The sequence below is a fragment of the Amia ocellicauda genome, unplaced genomic scaffold (assembly GCF_036373705.1).
Source record: "Amia ocellicauda isolate fAmiCal2 unplaced genomic scaffold, fAmiCal2.hap1 HAP1_SCAFFOLD_167, whole genome shotgun sequence".
NCBI lineage: Eukaryota > Metazoa > Chordata > Actinopteri > Amiiformes > Amiidae > Amia > Amia ocellicauda.
Genome location: NW_027102730.1, coordinates 34,699 through 52,580, shown reverse-complemented (window position 1 = coordinate 52,580; position 17,882 = coordinate 34,699). Strand labels below are relative to the sequence as shown.

The 17,882-nt window shown below is 46.1% G+C and overlaps 15 non-coding genes and 28 pseudogenes across 15 annotated transcripts; all 43 read right to left on the bottom strand.

Moving 5' to 3' along the window:
* Nucleotides 1–1,677: 1,677 nt before the first annotated feature.
* LOC136723544 (uncharacterized) lies at nucleotides 1,678–1,796 on the bottom strand (annotated as a pseudogene).
* A 221-nt stretch (nucleotides 1,797–2,017) lies between these two features.
* On the bottom strand, nucleotides 2,018–2,136 carry LOC136723576 (uncharacterized; annotated as a pseudogene).
* A 209-nt stretch (nucleotides 2,137–2,345) lies between these two features.
* On the bottom strand, nucleotides 2,346–2,464 carry LOC136723519 (uncharacterized; annotated as a pseudogene).
* Nucleotides 2,465–2,680: 216 nt separating this feature from the next.
* Nucleotides 2,681–2,799, bottom strand: LOC136723594 (uncharacterized; annotated as a pseudogene).
* A 205-nt stretch (nucleotides 2,800–3,004) lies between these two features.
* LOC136723637 (uncharacterized) lies at nucleotides 3,005–3,123 on the bottom strand (annotated as a pseudogene).
* A 220-nt stretch (nucleotides 3,124–3,343) lies between these two features.
* LOC136723525 (uncharacterized) lies at nucleotides 3,344–3,462 on the bottom strand (annotated as a pseudogene).
* A 216-nt stretch (nucleotides 3,463–3,678) lies between these two features.
* LOC136723587 (uncharacterized) lies at nucleotides 3,679–3,797 on the bottom strand (annotated as a pseudogene).
* A 215-nt stretch (nucleotides 3,798–4,012) lies between these two features.
* On the bottom strand, nucleotides 4,013–4,131 carry LOC136723530 (uncharacterized; annotated as a pseudogene).
* A 216-nt stretch (nucleotides 4,132–4,347) lies between these two features.
* On the bottom strand, nucleotides 4,348–4,466 carry LOC136723608 (5S ribosomal RNA). The gene has a single exon (XR_010806735.1). It is a non-coding gene; the product is annotated as a 5S ribosomal RNA (ribosomal RNA).
* A 230-nt stretch (nucleotides 4,467–4,696) lies between these two features.
* On the bottom strand, nucleotides 4,697–4,815 carry LOC136723618 (5S ribosomal RNA). Its single transcript, XR_010806744.1, has one exon. It is a non-coding gene; the product is annotated as a 5S ribosomal RNA (ribosomal RNA).
* A 209-nt stretch (nucleotides 4,816–5,024) lies between these two features.
* LOC136723558 (uncharacterized) lies at nucleotides 5,025–5,143 on the bottom strand (annotated as a pseudogene).
* Nucleotides 5,144–5,364: 221 nt separating this feature from the next.
* Nucleotides 5,365–5,483, bottom strand: LOC136723528 (uncharacterized; annotated as a pseudogene).
* A 208-nt stretch (nucleotides 5,484–5,691) lies between these two features.
* LOC136723527 (uncharacterized) lies at nucleotides 5,692–5,810 on the bottom strand (annotated as a pseudogene).
* Nucleotides 5,811–6,019: 209 nt separating this feature from the next.
* Nucleotides 6,020–6,138, bottom strand: LOC136723629 (5S ribosomal RNA). Its single transcript, XR_010806754.1, has one exon. It is a non-coding gene; the product is annotated as a 5S ribosomal RNA (ribosomal RNA).
* Nucleotides 6,139–6,365: 227 nt separating this feature from the next.
* On the bottom strand, nucleotides 6,366–6,484 carry LOC136723537 (uncharacterized; annotated as a pseudogene).
* Nucleotides 6,485–6,695: 211 nt separating this feature from the next.
* Nucleotides 6,696–6,814, bottom strand: LOC136723610 (5S ribosomal RNA). Its single transcript, XR_010806737.1, has one exon. It is a non-coding gene; the product is annotated as a 5S ribosomal RNA (ribosomal RNA).
* A 209-nt stretch (nucleotides 6,815–7,023) lies between these two features.
* On the bottom strand, nucleotides 7,024–7,142 carry LOC136723575 (uncharacterized; annotated as a pseudogene).
* A 227-nt stretch (nucleotides 7,143–7,369) lies between these two features.
* On the bottom strand, nucleotides 7,370–7,488 carry LOC136723522 (uncharacterized; annotated as a pseudogene).
* A 211-nt stretch (nucleotides 7,489–7,699) lies between these two features.
* Nucleotides 7,700–7,818, bottom strand: LOC136723565 (uncharacterized; annotated as a pseudogene).
* Nucleotides 7,819–8,026: 208 nt separating this feature from the next.
* Nucleotides 8,027–8,145, bottom strand: LOC136723542 (uncharacterized; annotated as a pseudogene).
* A 210-nt stretch (nucleotides 8,146–8,355) lies between these two features.
* Nucleotides 8,356–8,474, bottom strand: LOC136723523 (uncharacterized; annotated as a pseudogene).
* A 219-nt stretch (nucleotides 8,475–8,693) lies between these two features.
* On the bottom strand, nucleotides 8,694–8,812 carry LOC136723543 (uncharacterized; annotated as a pseudogene).
* A 209-nt stretch (nucleotides 8,813–9,021) lies between these two features.
* LOC136723569 (uncharacterized) lies at nucleotides 9,022–9,140 on the bottom strand (annotated as a pseudogene).
* Nucleotides 9,141–9,685: 545 nt separating this feature from the next.
* On the bottom strand, nucleotides 9,686–9,804 carry LOC136723550 (uncharacterized; annotated as a pseudogene).
* Nucleotides 9,805–10,025: 221 nt separating this feature from the next.
* LOC136723632 (5S ribosomal RNA) lies at nucleotides 10,026–10,143 on the bottom strand. Its single transcript, XR_010806757.1, has one exon. It is a non-coding gene; the product is annotated as a 5S ribosomal RNA (ribosomal RNA).
* Nucleotides 10,144–10,361: 218 nt separating this feature from the next.
* Nucleotides 10,362–10,480, bottom strand: LOC136723626 (5S ribosomal RNA). Its single transcript, XR_010806752.1, has one exon. It is a non-coding gene; the product is annotated as a 5S ribosomal RNA (ribosomal RNA).
* A 556-nt stretch (nucleotides 10,481–11,036) lies between these two features.
* LOC136723631 (5S ribosomal RNA) lies at nucleotides 11,037–11,154 on the bottom strand. Its single transcript, XR_010806756.1, has one exon. It is a non-coding gene; the product is annotated as a 5S ribosomal RNA (ribosomal RNA).
* A 218-nt stretch (nucleotides 11,155–11,372) lies between these two features.
* Nucleotides 11,373–11,491, bottom strand: LOC136723625 (5S ribosomal RNA). Its single transcript, XR_010806751.1, has one exon. It is a non-coding gene; the product is annotated as a 5S ribosomal RNA (ribosomal RNA).
* Nucleotides 11,492–12,046: 555 nt separating this feature from the next.
* On the bottom strand, nucleotides 12,047–12,165 carry LOC136723533 (uncharacterized; annotated as a pseudogene).
* Nucleotides 12,166–12,384: 219 nt separating this feature from the next.
* Nucleotides 12,385–12,503, bottom strand: LOC136723585 (5S ribosomal RNA). Its single transcript, XR_010806723.1, has one exon. It is a non-coding gene; the product is annotated as a 5S ribosomal RNA (ribosomal RNA).
* A 209-nt stretch (nucleotides 12,504–12,712) lies between these two features.
* Nucleotides 12,713–12,831, bottom strand: LOC136723571 (uncharacterized; annotated as a pseudogene).
* A 217-nt stretch (nucleotides 12,832–13,048) lies between these two features.
* LOC136723641 (uncharacterized) lies at nucleotides 13,049–13,167 on the bottom strand (annotated as a pseudogene).
* A 225-nt stretch (nucleotides 13,168–13,392) lies between these two features.
* Nucleotides 13,393–13,512, bottom strand: LOC136723557 (uncharacterized; annotated as a pseudogene).
* A 209-nt stretch (nucleotides 13,513–13,721) lies between these two features.
* On the bottom strand, nucleotides 13,722–13,840 carry LOC136723634 (5S ribosomal RNA). The gene has a single exon (XR_010806759.1). It is a non-coding gene; the product is annotated as a 5S ribosomal RNA (ribosomal RNA).
* A 226-nt stretch (nucleotides 13,841–14,066) lies between these two features.
* Nucleotides 14,067–14,185, bottom strand: LOC136723627 (5S ribosomal RNA). Its single transcript, XR_010806753.1, has one exon. It is a non-coding gene; the product is annotated as a 5S ribosomal RNA (ribosomal RNA).
* Nucleotides 14,186–14,395: 210 nt separating this feature from the next.
* LOC136723638 (uncharacterized) lies at nucleotides 14,396–14,514 on the bottom strand (annotated as a pseudogene).
* Nucleotides 14,515–14,739: 225 nt separating this feature from the next.
* On the bottom strand, nucleotides 14,740–14,859 carry LOC136723556 (uncharacterized; annotated as a pseudogene).
* Nucleotides 14,860–15,068: 209 nt separating this feature from the next.
* On the bottom strand, nucleotides 15,069–15,187 carry LOC136723633 (5S ribosomal RNA). The gene has a single exon (XR_010806758.1). It is a non-coding gene; the product is annotated as a 5S ribosomal RNA (ribosomal RNA).
* A 225-nt stretch (nucleotides 15,188–15,412) lies between these two features.
* LOC136723615 (5S ribosomal RNA) lies at nucleotides 15,413–15,531 on the bottom strand. The gene has a single exon (XR_010806742.1). It is a non-coding gene; the product is annotated as a 5S ribosomal RNA (ribosomal RNA).
* A 210-nt stretch (nucleotides 15,532–15,741) lies between these two features.
* LOC136723616 (5S ribosomal RNA) lies at nucleotides 15,742–15,860 on the bottom strand. Its single transcript, XR_010806743.1, has one exon. It is a non-coding gene; the product is annotated as a 5S ribosomal RNA (ribosomal RNA).
* A 224-nt stretch (nucleotides 15,861–16,084) lies between these two features.
* Nucleotides 16,085–16,203, bottom strand: LOC136723590 (uncharacterized; annotated as a pseudogene).
* Nucleotides 16,204–16,413: 210 nt separating this feature from the next.
* On the bottom strand, nucleotides 16,414–16,532 carry LOC136723526 (uncharacterized; annotated as a pseudogene).
* Nucleotides 16,533–16,741: 209 nt separating this feature from the next.
* On the bottom strand, nucleotides 16,742–16,860 carry LOC136723624 (5S ribosomal RNA). Its single transcript, XR_010806750.1, has one exon. It is a non-coding gene; the product is annotated as a 5S ribosomal RNA (ribosomal RNA).
* Between the last annotated feature and the right edge of the window lie 1,022 nt (nucleotides 16,861–17,882).

Sequence of the window (17,882 nt, the reverse complement as noted above, 5' to 3'; positions counted from 1 at the left end):
GAGAGACAAAATCTAACTAAATACAGGCTCAGTGACCACAGCCTCGCCATTGAAAAAGGCCGCTACAGAAAATTCTGGGTTGCCAGAGAAGAGCGGCTGTGCAGCCAGTGTGACCTAGGGGAGGTCGAAACACAGGCGCATTTCCTGCTGTCCTGCCCTAAATACACAAAAATCAGGGAGACATACTTTAAAATATTAAAAATGCATATCCCTGAGTTCAGCATGATCCCCGATTGCTGCAAACTCCCCGTCCTGCTGGGAGAGGAGGAGCGCACTGCCTTCTTAGCAGCGCAATATGTATCCACCTGCCACAGCCTGCGAGACAGTGTGTAGACACCAGCCTGTGGCACTCCATTTGCAAAACAAAATAAAAACAGTGATTTTTCTGATGTCATGACACAAATTTTGATACAAACAACAAATATGGTTTATATCCTACTTAATTTTATTTCAATGTGTACTATATTTGTTCCACTGAATCTTGTATTGCAATGTTTTGTCTTGATTGATAGAACATTTGTATCTGCTTTGGCAATATTGTGATAGATCATGCCAATAAAGAACCTTTGAATTGAATTGAAATGAATTGACAGACAGACAGACACACGCACACACACACACACACACACACACACACACACACACACACACACACACACACACACACACACACACACACAGAGCCAGCCAGCCAGACAGCCAGCCAGCTCAGCCATGACATCACGAGCCTCTCTCAGCTGACTGCTATGACATCACAGAGCACGTACATTCCATTGCTTGCCGTCTGTCAACCACTCAGTCACTGCCAGCCAGACTGGCTGGCTGGCTGGATGGGGGGGCTGCTTGCTGCTGCTGCGTATCTTAGCAAGCTAATTTGCCTGACCGGCCTTCCTACTCCTATGCCCAAATGCCCACCTAAGCCTCGTTTGTAATGCATGTCATTGTATTTCAAAAAGGAATCTGGAAATAGTAAACCTATTTTCTTTATTTGAATGTATTAAAGATCACATTTTATTACATTTTCTTTTTCTGTACTTCATTACATTATATTGAGATTCATAATTCTATTATTTATTTTCCGTATGTATGTATGTATGTATTATTGTATGGAAGGAAAGTTAGAAATGATTTTCTCAAACCTGTTTTTCTCTCTTGTATACTTAAGAAAGATAAGGTCAAGCTAGAAGGTCAGGAGGCCATAAGGTAGTTTGATTTCTGTTTGTTATTTACGATGAGAACCTTGGAGACAATGTCAAACGGTATGACCTACGTGCCTGTTCCTTAAAACCATGTGTAGATCTATGAACTCTGTTCTATAATGAAATATGTTCTGCTTAGTTAGCCTTTAAGATAACATAGTAATGATTTTCTAGCATGTATGTATGTATGTATGTATGTCCAATTGCTTTGACAATGAATTGAATTGAGAGGGAGAGAGAGAGAGAGAGAGAGAGAGAGAGACAGACAGACTGACAGCTCAGCGATGACATCACGAGCCTCTCTCAGCTGACTGCTATGACATCACAGAGCACGTACATTCCGTTGCTTGTCGTCTGTCAACCAGTCACTGCTAGCCAGACTGTCCCTAAGACAAAGTGTACAATACTTCAATTATATCTCCTCCAGACAGATAAAGAGTATTAAGAGCTACGATGAAGATACCCAGGAGACGTAAAAAGCTTGCATCACCTGGTATTTCCTGGAGGTCACCCATCCAAGTACTAACCAGGCCCTGGCCCGTTTAGTTTCCAAGGTCTGACGAGACCGGGCACGTTCAGGACGGTGTGGCCGCAAGCCGAAATGCCTGGCTGCATGATGTCTCTTAAAGGCTGACGGGTGTTGACGGAATTTCCAGCAAAAAATAAAAAATAAAAAAATAAAAAAATGGAGGGAAAAATAACAGTGCAGGAAAGGGTGTTGAAAGTAGCCGGGAACGTGTACAATTCTTCAATTATATCTCCTCCAGACAGAAAGAGAGTATTAAGAGCTACGATGAAGTTACCCAGGAGACGTAAAAAGCTTGCAGCACCTGGTATTTCTAGGAGATCTCCCATCCAAGTACTGACCAGGCCATGCCCCGTTTAGCTTCCGAGATCTGACGAGACGGGGTGCGTCCAGGACGGTGTAGCCGCAAGCCGAGAGGCCTGGCTGCATGATGTCTCTTAAAGGCTGACGGGTGTTGACGGAACTTCCAGCAAATAAAAAAAGAAAAATGGAGGGAAAAATATCAGTTCAGCAAAGGGTGTTGAAAGTAGCCGGGTACGTGTACATTTCTTCAATTATATCTCCTCCAGACAGAAAGAGAGTATTAAGATCTACGATGATGTTACCCAGGAGACGTATAAAGCTTGCAGCACCTGGTATTTCCAGGAGGTCACCCATCCAAGTACTGACCAGGCCCTGCCCTGTATAGCTTCCGAGATCTGATGAGATCAGTCGCGTTCAGGACGGCGTGGCCGCAAGCCGAGACGCCTGGCAGCATGATGTCTCTTAAAGGCGGGCGGGTTTTGACGGACCTTCCAGCAAAAAAAAAAAGAAAAAAGAAAAATGGAGGGAAAAATATCAGTGCAGCAAAGGGTGTTGAAAGTTGCCGGGTACGTGTACATTTCTTCAATTGTATCTTCTCCTGACAGAAAGAGAGTATTAAGAGCTACGATGAAGTTACCCAGGAGACGTAAAAAGTTTGCAGTACCTAGTTTTTCCAGGAGGTCACCAATCCAAATACTGACCAGGTCCTGCCACGTTTTGCTTCCTAGATCTGACAAGATCGGGCGCGTTCAGGACGGTGTGGCCGCAAGCCAAAAAGCCTGGCTGCATGATGTCTCTTAAAGGCTGGCGGGTATTGACGGAACTTCCAGCAAAAAAAAGAAAAATGGAGGGAAAAATACCAGTGCAGCAAATGGTGTTGAAAGTAGCCGGGTACGTGTACAAATCCTCAATTATAACACCTCCAGACAGAAAGAGAGTATTAAGAGCTACAATGAAGTTACTCAGGAGACTAAAAAGCTTGCAGCACCAGGTATTTCCAGAAGGTCTCCCATCCAAGTACTGACCAGGTCTTGCCCCGTTTAGCTTCCGAGATCTGATGAGATCGGGCGCGTTCAGGACGGTGTGGCTGCAAACCTAGAGGCCTGGCTGCATGATGTCTCTAAAAGGCTGGCGGGTATTGACGGAACATCCAAGAAAATTTAAAAAAAAAAAAATAGAAAAATGGAGGGAAAAATATCAGTGCAGGAAAGGGTGTTGAATGTAGCCGGGTACGTGTACAATACTTCAATTATATCTCCTCCAGACAGAAAGAGAGTATTAAGAGCTACGATGAAGTTACCCAAGTAACGAAAAAAGCTTGCAGCACCTGGTATTTCCAGGAGGTCACCCATCCAAATACTGACCAGGCCCTGCCCCGTTCAGCTTCTGAGATCTGACGAGATCGTGCGCATTCAGGATGGTGTGGCCACAAGCCGAGATGCCTGGCTGCATGATGTCTCTTAAAGGCTGGAGGATATTGACAGAACTTCCAGCAAAATAAAGAAGAAAAAAGAAAAATGGAGGGAAAAATATCAGTGCAGCAAAGGGAGTTGAAAGTAGCCGGGTACGTGTACAATTCTTCAATTATATCTCCTCCAGACAGAAAGAGAGTATTAAGAGCTATGATGAAGTTACCCAGGAGACGTAAGAAGCTTGCAGCACCTGGTATTTCCAGGAGGTCTCCCATCCAAGTACAGAATAGACACTGCCCCGTTTAGCTTCCGAGATCTGATGAGATTGGGCGCGTTCAGGACGGTGTGGCCGCAAACCAAAAGGCCTGGCTGCATGATGTCTCTTAAAGGCTGGCGGGTATTGCCGGAACTGCCAGCAAAAAAAAAAGAAATAAGAAAAATGGAGTGAAAAATTTCAGTGCAGCAAAGGGAGTTGAAAGTAGCCGGGTACGTGTACAATTCTTCAATTATATCTCCTCCAGACAGAAAGAGAGTATTAAGAGCTATGATGAAGTTACCCAGGAGACGTAAGAAGCTTGCAGCACCTGGTATTTCCAGGAGGTCTCCCATCCAAGTACTGATCAGGCCCTGCCCCGTTCAGCTTCCGAGATCTGACGAAATCGGGCACGTTCAGGACGGTGTGGCCGCAAACAAAGAGGCCTGGCTGCATGATGTCTCTTAAAGGCTGGCGGGTATTGATGGAACTTCCAGCAAAAAAAATAAGAAAAAAGAAAAATGGAGAGAAACAAATCAGTGCAGCAAAGGGTTTTGATAGTAGCCGGGTACGTGTACAATTCTTCAATTATATCTCCTCCAGACAGAAAGAGAGTATAAAGAGCTACGATGATGTTACCCAGGAGACGTATAAAGCTTGCAGCACCTGGTATTTCCAGGAGGTCACCCATCCAAGTACTGACCAGGCCCTGCCCCATTTAGCTTCCGAGATCTGACGAGATCGTGCGCATTCAGGATGGTGTGGCCGCAAGCCGAAAGTCCTGGCTGCATGATGTCTCTTAAAGGTTGGCGGGTATTGACGGAACTTCCAGCAAAAAAAAAAAAAAAAAAAAAAAAAAGAAAAAGAAAAATGGAGATAAAAATATCAGTGCAGTAATGGGTTTTGAAAGTAGCCGGGTACGTGTACAATTCTTCAATTATATCTCCTCCAGACAGAAAGAGAGTATTAAGAGCTACGATGAAGTTACCCAGGAGACGTAAAAAGCTTGCAGCACCTGGTATTTCTAGGAGGTCTCCCATCCAAGTACTGACCAGGCCCTGCCCCATTTAGCTTCCGAGATCTGACGAGATCGGGCGCATTCAGGACGGTGTGGCCACAAGCCGAGAGGCCTGGCTGCATGATGTCTCTTAAAGGTTGGCGGATATTGACGAACTTCCAGCAAAAAAAAAAAAGAAAAATGGAGGGAAAAATATCAGTGCAGCAAAGGCTGTTGAAAGTAGCCGGGTACGTGTACAATTCTTCAATAATATCTCCTCCAGACTGAAAGAGAGTATTAAGAGCTACGATGAAGTTACCCAGGAGACGTAAAAAGCTTGCAGCACCTGGTATTTCCAGGAGGTCACCCAACCAAGTACTGACCAGACCCTGCCCCGTTTAGCTTCCGAGATATGATAAGATCAGGCGCGTTCAGGACGGTGTGGCCGCAAGCCGAGAGGCCTGGCTGCATGATGTCTCTTAAAGGCTGGCAAGTATTGACGGAACTTCCAGCAAAAAAAAAAAAAAAAAAAAAATAGAAAAAGGGAGGGAAAAATATCAGTGCAGCAAAGGGTGTTGAAAGTAGCCGGGTACGTGTACAATTCTTCAATTATATCTCCTCCAGACAGAAAGAGAGAATTAAGAGCTACGATAAAGTTACCCAGGAGACGTAAAAGCTTGCAGCACCAGGTATTTCCAGGAGGTCTCCCATCCAAGTACTGACCAGGCCCTGCCCCATTCAGTTTCCGAGATCTGACGAGATCGGGCGCGTTCAGGACGGTGTGGCCGCAAGCCGAGATCCTGGCTGCATGATGTCTCTTAAAGGCTGGCGGGTATTGACGGAACTGCCAGCAAAAAAAAAAAAGAGAAATGGAGGGAGAAATACCAGTGCAGCAAAGGGTGTTGAAAGTAGCTGGGTACGTGTACAATACTTCAATTATATCTCTTCCAGACAGATAGAGAGTATTAAGAGCTACGATGAAGTTACCCAGGAGTTGTAAAAGCTTGCAGCACCAGGTATTTCCAGGAGGTCTCACATTCAAGTACTGACCAGGTCCTGCCCCGTTTACCTTCCGAGATCTGACGAGATCGGGCGCGTTCAGGATGGTGTGGCCGCAAGCCGAGACGCCTGGCTGCATGATGTCTCTAAAAGGCTGGCGGGTATTGACGGAACTGCCAGCAAAAAAAAAAAGAAAAATAGAGGGAAAAATATCAGTGCAGCAAAGGCTGTTGAAAGTAGCTGGGTACATGTACAATTCCTCAATTATAACACCTCCAGACAGATAGAGAGTATTAAGAGCTACGATGAAGTTTCCCAGGAGACGTTAAAAGCTTGCAGCACCAGGTATTTCCTGGAGGTCTCCCATCCAAGTACTGATCAGGCCCTGCCCCGTTTAGCTTCCGAGATCTGACGAGATCGGGCGCTTTCAGGACAATGTGGCCGCAAGCCAAGAGGCCTGGCTGCATGATGTCTCTTAAAGGCTGGCGGGTATTGACGGAACTTCCAGCAAAAAAAAAAAAAAAAAAAAAAAGAAAAAGAAAAATGGAGGGAAAAATATCAGTGCAGTAATGGGTTTTGAAAGTAGCCGGGTACGTGTACAATTCTTCAATTATATCTCCTCCAGACAGAAAGAGAGTATTAAGAGCTACGATGAAGTTACCCAGGAGACGTAAAAAGCTTGCAGCACCTGGCATTTCCAGGAGGTCACCCATCCATGTACTGACCAGGCCCTGCCCCGTTTAAATTCCAAGATCTGATGAGATCGGGGGCGTTCAGGACGGTGTGGCTGCAAGCCGAGAGGCCTGACTGCATGATGTCTCTTAATGGTTGGCGGGTTGTGACGGAACATCCAGCAAATAAAAAAAAAGAGAAATGGTGGTAAAAATATCAGTGCAGCAAAGGGTGTTGAAAGTAGCCAGGTACGTGTACAATTCTTCAATTATATCTCCTCCAGATTGAAAGAGAGTATTAAGAGCTACGATGAAGTTACACAGGAGACGTAAAAAGCTTGCAGCACCTGGTATTTCCAGGAGGAAACCCATCCAAGTACTGACCAGGCCCTGCCCCGTTTGGCTTCCGAGATCTGACGAGATCGGGCGCGTTCAGGACGGTGTGGCCGCAAGCCAAGATGCCTGGCGGCATGATGTCTCTTAAAGGCTGGCGGGTATTGACGGAACAGCCAGCAAAAAAAAAAAGAGAAATGGAGGGAAAAATATCAGTGCAGCTAAGGCTGTTGAAAGTAGCCGGGTACGTGTACAACTCTTCAATTATATCTCCTCCAGACAGAAAGAGAGAATTAAGAGCTACGATGAAGTTACCCAGGAGACGTAAAAAGTTTGCAGCACCTCGTATTTCCAGAAGGTCACCCATAAAAGTACTGACCAGGCCCTGCCCCGTTTAAATTCTGAGATCTGACGAGATCGGGCGCGTTCAGGACGGTGTGGCCGCAAGCCGAGAGGCCTGGCTGCATGATGTCTCTTAATGGCTGGCGGGTATTGACAGAACTTCCAGCAAAAAAAAAAAAAAAAAAAAAAAGAAAAAGAAAAATGGAGGGAAAAATATCAGTGCAGTAATGGGTTTTGAAAGTAGCCGGGTACGTGTACAATTCTTCAATTATATCTCCTCCGGACAGAAAGAGAGTATTAAGAGCTACGATGAAGTTACCCAGGAGACGTAAAAAGCTTGCAGCACCTGGCATTTCTAGGAGGTCACCCATCCAAGTACTGACCAGGCCCTGCCCCGTTTAAATTCCAAGATCTGATGAGATCGGGGGCGTTCAGGACGGTGTGGCTGCAAGCCAAGAGGCCTGGCTGCATGATGTCTCTTAATGGTTGGCGGGTTTTGACGGAACATCCAGCAAATAAAAAAAAAGAGAAATGGTGGTAAAAATATCAGTGCAGCAAAGGGTGTTGAAAGTAGCCAGGTACGTGTACAATTCCTCAATTATATCTCCTCCAGACTGAAAGAGAGTATTAAGAGCTACGATGAAGTTACCCAGGAGACGTAAAAAGCTTGCAGCACCTGGTATTTCCAGGAGGACACCCATCCAAGTACTGACCAGGCCCTGCCCCACTCAGTTTCCGAGATCTTACGAGATCGGACGCGTTCAGGACGGTGTGGCCGCAAGCCGAGATGCCTGGCTGCATGATGTCTCTTAAAGGCTGGCGGGTATTGACGGAACTGCCAGCAATAAAAAAAAGAGAAATGGAGGGAGAAATACCAGTGCAGCAAAGGGTGTTGAAAGTAGCCGGGTACGTGTACAATACTTGAATTATATCTCCTTCAGACAGAAAGAGAGTATTAAGAGCTACGATGAAGTTACCCAGGAGACGTAAAAGCTTGCAGCACCAGGTATTTCCAGGAGGTCTCACATTCAAGTACTGACCAGGTCCTGCGCCGTTTAGCTTCCGAGATCTGACGAGATCGGGCGCGTTCAGGATGGTGTGGCCGCAAGCCGAGACGCCTGGCTGCATGATGTCTCTTAAAGGCTGGTGGGTATTGACGGAACTGCCAGCAAAAAAAAAAAAGAAAAATAGAGGGAAAAATACCAGTGCAGCAAAGGCTGATGAAAGTAGCCGGGTACGTGTACAATTCCTCAATTATAACACCTCCAGACAGATAGAGAGTATTAAGAGCTACGATTAAGTTTCCCAGGAGACGTAAAAAGCTTGCAGCACCAGGTATTTCCTGGAGGTCTCCCATCCAAGTACTGACCAGGCCCTGCCCCGTTTAGCTTCCGAGATCTAACGAGATCAGGCGCGTTCAGGACAATGTGGCCGCAAGCCAAGAGGCCTGGCTGCATGATGTCTCTTAAAGGCTGGTGGGTATTGACGGAACTTCCAGCAAAAAAAAAAAAAAAAAAAAAGAAAAATAGAGGGAAAAATACCAGTGCAGCAAAGGGTGTTGAAAGTAGCCGGGTACGTGTACAATTCTTCAATTATATATTCTCCAGACAGAAAGAGAGTATTAAGAGCTACGATGAAGTTCCCCAGGAGACGTAAAAAGCTGGCAGCACCTGGTATTTCCAGACGATCTCCCATCCAAGTACTGACCAGGTCCTGTCCCGTTTAGCTTCCAAGATCTGACGAGATCGGGCGAGTTCAGGATGGTGTGGCCGCAAGCCGAAAGTCCTGGCTGCATGATGTCTCTTAAAGGTTGGCGGGTATTGACGGAACTTCCAGCAAAAAAAAAAAAAAAAAATGGATGGAAAAATATCAGTGCAGCAAAGGGTGTTGACAGTAGCTGGGTACGTGTACAATACTTCAATTAAATCTCCTCCAGACAGATAGAGAGTATTAAGAGCTACGATAAAGTTACCCAGGAGACGTAAAAGCTTGCAGCACGAGGTATTTCCAGGAGGTCTCACATTCATGTACTGACCAGGTCCTGCCCCGTTTAGCTTCCGAGATCTGACGAGATCGGGCGCGTTCAGGATGGTGTGGCCGCAAGCCGAGATGCCTGGCTGCATGATGTCTCTTAAAGGCTGGCGGGTATTGACGGAACTGCCAGCCAAAAAAAAAAAGAAAAATAGAGGGAAAAATACCAGTGCAGCAAAGGGTGTTGAAAGTAGCCGGGTACGTGTACAATTCTTCAATTATATATTCTCCAGACAGAAAGAGAGTATTAAGAGCTACGATGAAGTTCCCCAGGAGACGTAAAAAGCTGGCAGCACCTGGTATTTCCAGAAGATCTCCCATCCAAGTACTGACCAGGTCCTGCCCCATTTAGTTTCCGAGATCTTCCAAAATCGGGCGCGTTCAGGACTGTGTGTCCGCAAACCGAGAGGCCTGGTTGCATGATGTCTCTTAAAGGCTGGCGGGTATTGACGGAACTTCCAGCAGAAAAAAAAAAAAAAAAAGAAAAATGGATGGAAAAATATCAGTGCAGCAAAGGATGTTGACAGTAGCTGGGTACGTGTACAATACTTCAATTATATCTCCTCCAGACAGATAGAGAGTATTAAGAGCTACGATAAAGTTACCCAGGAGACGTAAAAGCTTGCAGCACCAGGTATTTCCAGGAGGTCTCACATTCATGTACTGACCAGGTCCTGCCCCGTTTAGCTTCCGAGATCTGACGAGATCGGGCACGTTCAGGATGGTGTGGCCGCAAGCCGAGATGCCTGGCTGCATGATGTCTCTTAAAGGTTGGCGGGTATTGACAGAACTTCAAGCAAAAAAAAAAAAAAATAAAAAAAAAAAAATGGATGGAAAAATATCAGTGCAGCAAAGGGTGTTGACAGTAGCTGGGTACGTGTACAATACTTAAATTATATCTCCTCCGGACAGATAGAGAGTATTAAGAGCTATGATGAAGTTACCCAGGAGACGTAAAAAGCTTGCAGCACCTGGTATTTCCAGGAGGTCACCCATCCAAGTACTGACCAGGCCCTGCCCCGTTAGCTTCCGAAATCTGATGAGATCGGGCGCGTTCAGGACGGTGTGGCCGCAAGCCAAGAGGCCTGGCTGCATGATGTCTCTTAAAGGCTGGCGGGTATTGACGAAACTTCCAGCAAAAAAAAAAAAAAAAAAATGGAAAATGGAGGGAAAAATATCAGTACAGCAAAGGCTGTTGAAAGTAGCCGGGTACGTGTACAATACTTCAATTATATCTCCTCCAGACAGATAGAGAGTATTAAGAGCTACGATGAAGTTTCCCAGGAGACGTAAAAAGCTTGCAGCACCAGGTATTTCCAGGAGGTCTCCCATCCAAGTACTGACGAGGCCCTGCCCCGTTTAGCTTCCGAGATCTGACGAGATCGGGCGTGTTCAGGACGGTGTGGCCGCAAGCCAAGAGGCCGGGCTGCATGATGTCTCTTAAAGCCTGGCGGGTATTGACGGAACTTCCAGCAAAAAATAAAAAATAAATAAATAGAAAAATGGAGGGAAAAATATCAGTGCAGAACAGGGTGTTGAAAGTAGCCGGGTACATGTACAATTCTTCAATTATATCTCCTCCAGACTGAATGAGAGTATTAAGAGCTACGCTGAAGTTACCCAGGAGATGTAAAAAGCTTTCAGCACCTGGTATTTCCAGGAGGTCACCCATCCAATTACTGACCAGACCCTGCCCAGTTTTTCTTCCGAGATCTGACGAGATTTTGCATCTTCAGGACGGTGTGGCCTCAAGCCAAGAGGCCTGGCTGCATGATGTCTCTTAAAGGCTGGAGGGTATTGATGGAACTTCCAGCAAGAAACAAAAGAAAAAAGAAAAATGGAGGGAAAAATATCAGTGCAGCAAAGGGTTTTGAAAGTAGCCGGGTACGTGTACAATTCTTCAATAATATCTTCTACAGACTGAAAGAGAGTATTAAGAGCTATGATGAAGTTACCCAGGAGACGTAAAAAGCTTGCAGCACCTGGTATTTCCAGGAGGTCACCCATCCAAGTACTGACCAGGCCCTGCCCCGTTAGCTTCCGAAATCTGATGAGATCGGGCGCGTTCAGGACGGTGTGGCCGCAAGCCAAGAGGCCTGGCTGCATGATGTCTCTTAAAGGCTGGCGGGTATTGACGGAACTTCCAGCAAAAAAAAAAAAAAAAAAATGGAAAATGGAGGGAAAAATATCAGTACAGCAAAGGCTGTTGAAAGTAGCCGGGTACGTGTACAATACTTCAATTATATCTCCTCCAGACAGATAGAGAGTATTAAGAGCTACGATGAAGTTTCCCAGGAGACGTAAAAAGCTTGCAGCACCAGGTATTTCCAGGAGGTCTCCCATCCAAGTACTGACGAGGCCCTGCCCCGTTTAGCTTCCGAGATCTGACGAGATCGGGCGTGTTCAGGACGGTGTGGCCGCAAGCCAAGAGGCCGGGCTGCATGATGTCTCTTAAAGCCTGGCGGGTATTGACGGAACTTCCAGCAAAAAATAAAAAATAAATAAATAGAAAAATGGAGGGAAAAATATCAGTGCAGAACAGGGTGTTGAAAGTAGCCGGGTACATGTACAATTCTTCAATTATATCTCCTCCAGACTGAATGAGAGTATTAAGAGCTACGCTGAAGTTACCCAGGAGATGTAAAAAGCTTTCAGCACCTGGTATTTCCAGGAGGTCACCCATCCAATTACTGACCAGACCCTGCCCAGTTTTTCTTCCGAGATCTGACGAGATTTTGCATCTTCAGGACGGTGTGGCCGCAAGCCAAGAGGCCTGGCTGCATGATGTCTCTTAAAGGCTGGAGGGTATTGATGGAACTTCCAGCAAGAAACAAAAGAAAAAAGAAAAATGGAGGGAAAAATATCAGTGCAGCAAAGCGTGTTGAAGGTAGCCGGGTACGTGTACAATTCTTCAATTATATCTCCTCCAGACAGATAGAGAGTATTAAGAGCTACGATAAAGTTACCCAGGAGACGTAAAAGCTTGCAGCACCAGGTATTTCCAGGAGGTCTCACATTCAAGTACTGAACAGGTCCTGCCCCGTTTAGCTTCCGAGATCTGACGAGATCGGGCGCGTTCAGGACGGTGTGGCCGCAAGCCGAGATGTCTGGCTGCATGACGTCTCTTAAAGGCTGGCGGGTATTGACGGAATTTCCAGCAAAAAAAAAAAAAAAAAAATAGAAAAATGGAGGGAAAAATATCAGTGCAGGAAAGGGTGTTGAAAGTAGCCGGGTACGTGTACAATTCTTCAATTATATCTCCTGGAGACAGAAAGAGAGTATTAAGAGCTACGATGAAGTTACCCAGGAGACGTAAAAAGCTTGCAGCACCTGGTATTTCTAGGAGGTCTCCCATCCAAGTACTGACCAGGCCCTGCCCCGTTTAGCTTCCGAGATCTGACGAGATCGGGCGCATTCAGGACGGTGTGGCCACAAGCCGAGAGGCCTGGCTGCATGATGTCTCTTATAGGTTGGCGGGTATTGACGGAACTTCCAGCAAAAAAAAAAAAAAAAAATGGATGGAAAAATATCAGTGCAGCAAAGGGTGTTGACAGTAGCTGGGTACGTGTACAATACTTCAATTAAATCTCCTCCAGACAGATAGAGAGTATTAAGAGCTACGATAAAGTTACCCAGGAGACGTAAAAGCTTGCAGCACGAGGTATTTCCAGGAGGTCTCACATTCATGTACTGACCAGGTCCTGCCCCGTTTAGCTTCCGAGATCTGACGAGATCGGGCGCGTTCAGGACGGTGTGGCCGCAAGCCGAGATGTCTGGCTGCATGATGTCTCTTAAAGGCTAGCGGGTATTGTCGGAATTTCCAGCAAAAAAAAAAAAAAAAAAAAGAAAAATGGAGGGAAAAATATCAGTGCAGGAAAAGGTGTTCAAAGTAGCCGGGTACGTGTACAATTCTTCAATTATATCTCCTCCAGACAGAAAGAGAGAATTAAGAGCTATGATAAAGTTACCCAGGAGACGTAAAAGCTTGCAGCACCAGGTATTTCCAGGAGGTCTCCCATCCAAGTACTGACCAGGTCCTGCCCCGTTTAGCTTCCGAGATCTTACGAGATCGGGCACGTTCAGGACGGTGTGGCCGCAAGACAAGAGGCCTGGCTGCATGATGTCTCTTAAAGGTTGGCGGGTATTGACGGAACTTCCAGCAAAAAAAAAAAACAAAAAAAGAAAAAAGAAAAATGGATGGAAAAATATCAGTGCAGCAAAGGGTGTTGACAGTAGCTGGATACGTGTACAATACTTCAATTATATCTCCTGGAGACAGAAAGAGAGTATTAAGAGCTACGATGAAGTTACCCAGGAGACGTAAAAAGCTTGCAGCACCTGGTATTTCTAGGAGGTCTCCCATCCAAGTACTGACCAGGCCCTGCCCCTTTTAGCTTCCCGAGATCTGACAAGATCGGGCGCGTTCAGGATGGTGTGGCCGCAAGCCGAGATGCCTGGCTGCATGATGTCTCTTAAAGGCTGGCGGGTATTGACGGAACTGCCAGCAAAAAAAAAAAGAAAAATAGAGGGAAATATACCAGTGCAGCAAAGGGTGTTGAAAGTAGCCGGGTACGTGTACAATTCTTCAATTATATCTCCTGGAGACAGAAAGAGAGTATTAAGAGCTACGATGAAGTTACCCAGGAGACGTAAAAAGCTTGCAGCACCTGGTATTTCTAGGAGGTCTCCCATCCAAGTACTGACCAGGCCCTGCACCGTTTAGCTTCCGAGATCTGACGAGATCGGGCGCATTCAGGACGGTGTGGCCACAAGCCGAAAGGCCTGGCTACATGATGTCTCTTAAAGGTTGGCGGGTATTGACGGAACTTCCAGCAAAAAAAAAAAAAAAAAAAAAAAAAAAAAGAAAAATGGATGGAAAAATATCAGTGCAGCAAAGGGTATTGACAGTAGCTGGGTACGTGTACAATTCTTCAATTATATCTCCTCCAGACAGAAAGAGAGAATTAAGAGCTACGATAAAGTTACCCAGGAGACGTAAAAGCTTGCAGCACCAGGTATTTCCAGGAGGTCTCCCATCCAAGTACTGACCAGGTCCTGCCCCGTTTAGCTTCCGAGATCTGACGAGATCGGGCGCGTTCAGGATGGTGTGGCCGCAAGCCGAGATGCCTGGCTGCATGATGTCTCTTAAAGGCTGGCGGGTATTGACGGAACTGCCAGCAAAAAAAAAAAAGAAAAATAGAGGGAAATATACCAGTGCAGCAAAGGGTGTTGAAAGTAGCCGGGTACGTGTACAATTCTTCAATTATATCTCCTGGAGACAGAAAGAGAGTATTAAGAGCTACGATGAAGTTACCCAGGAGACGTAAAAAGCTTGCAGCACCTGGTATTTCCAGGAGGTCTCCCATCCAAGTACTGACCAGGTCCTGCCCCGTTTAGCTTCCGAGATCTTACGAGATCGGGCACGTTCAGGACGGTGTGGCCGCAAGACAAGAGGCCTGGCTGCATGATGTCTCTTAAAGGTTGGCGGGTATTGACGGAACTTCCAGCAAAAAAAAAAAACAAAAAAAGAAAAAAGAAAAATGGATGGAAAAATATCAGTGCAGCAAAGGGTGTTGACAGTAGCTGGATACGTGTACAATACTTCAATTATATCTCCTGGAGACAGAAAGAGAGTATTAAGAGCTACGATGAAGTTACCCAGGAGACGTAAAAAGCTTGCAGCACCTGGTATTTCTAGGAGGTCTCCCATCCAAGTACTGACCAGGCCCTGCCCCTTTTAGCTTCCCGAGATCTGACAAGATCGGGCGCGTTCAGGATGGTGTGGCCGCAAGCCGAGATGCCTGGCTGCATGATGTCTCTTAAAGGCTGGCGGGTATTGACGGAACTGCCAGCAAAAAAAAAAAGAAAAATAGAGGGAAATATACCAGTGCAGCAAAGGGTGTTGAAAGTAGCCGGGTACGTGTACAATTCTTCAATTATATCTCCTGGAGACAGAAAGAGAGTATTAAGAGCTACGATGAAGTTACCCAGGAGACGTAAAAAGCTTGCAGCACCTGGTATTTCTAGGAGGTCTCCCATCCAAGTACTGACCAGGCCCTGCACCGTTTAGCTTCCGAGATCTGACGAGATCGGGCGCATTCAGGACGGTGTGGCCACAAGCCGAAAGGCCTGGCTACATGATGTCTCTTAAAGGTTGGCGGGTATTGACGGAACTTCCAGCAAAAAAAAAAAAAAAAAAAAAAAAAAAAGAAAAATGGATGGAAAAATATCAGTGCAGCAAAGGGTATTGACAGTAGCTGGGTACGTGTACAATTCTTCAATTATATCTCCTCCAGACAGAAAGAGAGAATTAAGAGCTACGATAAAGTTACCCAGGAGACGTAAAAGCTTGCAGCACCAGGTATTTCCAGGAGGTCTCCCATCCAAGTACTGACCAGGTCCTGCCCCGTTTAGCTTCCGAGATCTGACGAGATCGGGCGCGTTCAGGATGGTGTGGCCGCAAGCCGAGATGCCTGGCTGCATGATGTCTCTTAAAGGCTGGCGGGTATTGACGGAACTGCCAGCAAAAAAAAAAAAGAAAAATAGAGGGAAATATACCAGTGCAGCAAAGGGTGTTGAAAGTAGCCGGGTACGTGTACAATTCTTCAATTATATCTCCTGGAGACAGAAAGAGAGTATTAAGAGCTACGATGAAGTTACCCAGGAGACGTAAAAAGCTTGCAGCACCTGGTATTTCTAGGAGGTCTCCCATCCAAGTACTGACCAGGCCCTGCCCCGTTTAGCTTCCGAGATCTGACGAGATCGGGCGCATTCCGGACGGTGTGGCCACAAGCCGAAAGGCCTGGCTGCATGATGTCTCTTAAAGGTTGGCGGGTATTGACGGAACTTCCAGCAAAAAAAAAAAAGAAAAAAAGAAAAAAGAAAAATGAATGGAAAAATATCAGTGCAGCAAAGGGTGTTGACAGTAGCTGGGTACGTGTACAATACTTCAATTATATCTCCTCCAGACAGAGAGAGAGTATTAAGAGCTACGATAAAGTTTCCCAGGAGACGTAAAAGCTTGCAGCACTAGGTATTTCCAGGAGGTCTCACTATCATGTACTGACCAGGTCCTGCCCCGTTTAGCTTCCGAGATCTGACGAGATCGGGCGCGTTCAGGATGATGTGGCCGCAAGCCGAGATGCCTGGCTGCATGATGTCTCTTAAAGGCTGGCGGGTATTGACGGAACTGCCAGCAAAAAAAAAAAAGAAAAATAGAGGGAAATATACCAGTGCAGCAAAGGGTGTTGAAAGTAGCCGGGTACGTGTACAATTCTTCAATTATATCTCCTGGAGACAGAAAGAGAGTATTAAGAGCTACGATGAAGTTACCCAAGAGACGTAAAAAGCTTGCAGCACCTGGTATTTCTAGGAGGTCTCCCATCCAAGTACTGACCAGGCCCTGCCCCATTTTGTTTCCGAGATCTGACGAGATCGGGCGCGTTCAGGATGGTGTGGCCGCAAGCCGAGATGCCTGGCTGCATGATGTCTCTTAAAGGCTGGCGGGTATTGACGGAACTGCCAGCAAAAAAAAAAAGAAAAATAGAGGGAAATATACCAGTGCAGCAAAGGGTGTTGAAAGTAGCCGGGTACGTGTACAATTCTTCAATTATATCTCCTGGAGACAGAAAGAGAGTATTAAGAGCTACGATGAAGTTACCCAGGAGACGTAAAAAGCTTGCAGCACCTGGTATTTCTAGGAGGTCTCCCATCCAAGTACTGACCAGGCCCTGCCCCGTTTAGCTTCCAAGATCTGACGAGATCGGGCGCGTTCAGGACGGTGTGGCCACAAGCCGAAAGGCCTGGCTGCATGATGTCTCTTAAAGGTTGGCGGGTATTGACGGAACTTCCAGCAAAAAAAAAATGGATAAAGAAAAATGGAGGGAAAAATATCAGTGCAGCAATGGGTGTTGAAAGTAGCCGGGTACGTGTACAATACTTCAATTATATCTCCTCCAGACAGAAAGAGAGTATTAAGAGCTACGATGAACTCACCTAAAGGATTATTAGGAACACCATACTAATACTGTGTTTGACCCCCTTTCGCCTTCAGAACTGCTTTAATTCTACGTGGCATTGCTTCAACAAGGTGCTGAAAGCATTCTTTAGAAATGTTGGCCCATATTGATAGGATAGCATCTTGCAGTTGATGGAGATTTGTGGGATGCACATCCAAGGCACGAAGCTCCCGTTCCACCACATCCCAAATATGCTCCATTGGGTTGAGATCTGGTGACTGTGGGGGCCAGTTTAGTACAGTGAACTCATTGTCATGTTCAAGAAACCAATTTGAAATGATTCGACCTTTGTGACATGGTGCATTATCCTGCTGGAAGTAGCCATCAGAGGATGGGTACATGGTGGTCAAAAAGGGATGGACATGGTCAGAAACAATGCTCAGGTAGGCCGTAGCATTTAAACGATGCCCAATTGGTACTAAGGGGCCTAAAGTGTGCCAAGAAGACATCCCCCACACCATTACACCACCACCACCAGCCTGCACAGTGGTAACAAGACATGATGGATCCATGTTCTCATTCTGTTTACGCCAAATTCTGACTCTACCATCTGAATGTCTCACCTCTTTTTCCTATTTGTAGTGGAGATGAGTGGTACCCGGTGGGGTCTTCTGCTGTTGTAGCCCATCCGCCTCAAGGTTGTACGTGTTGTGGCTTCACAAATGCTTTGCTGCATACCTCGTTTGTAACTAGTGGTTATTTCAGTCAAAGTTGCTCTTCTATCAGCTTGAATCAGTCGGCCCATTCTCCTCTGACCTCTTGCATCAACAAGGCATTTTCGCCCACAGGACTGCCGCA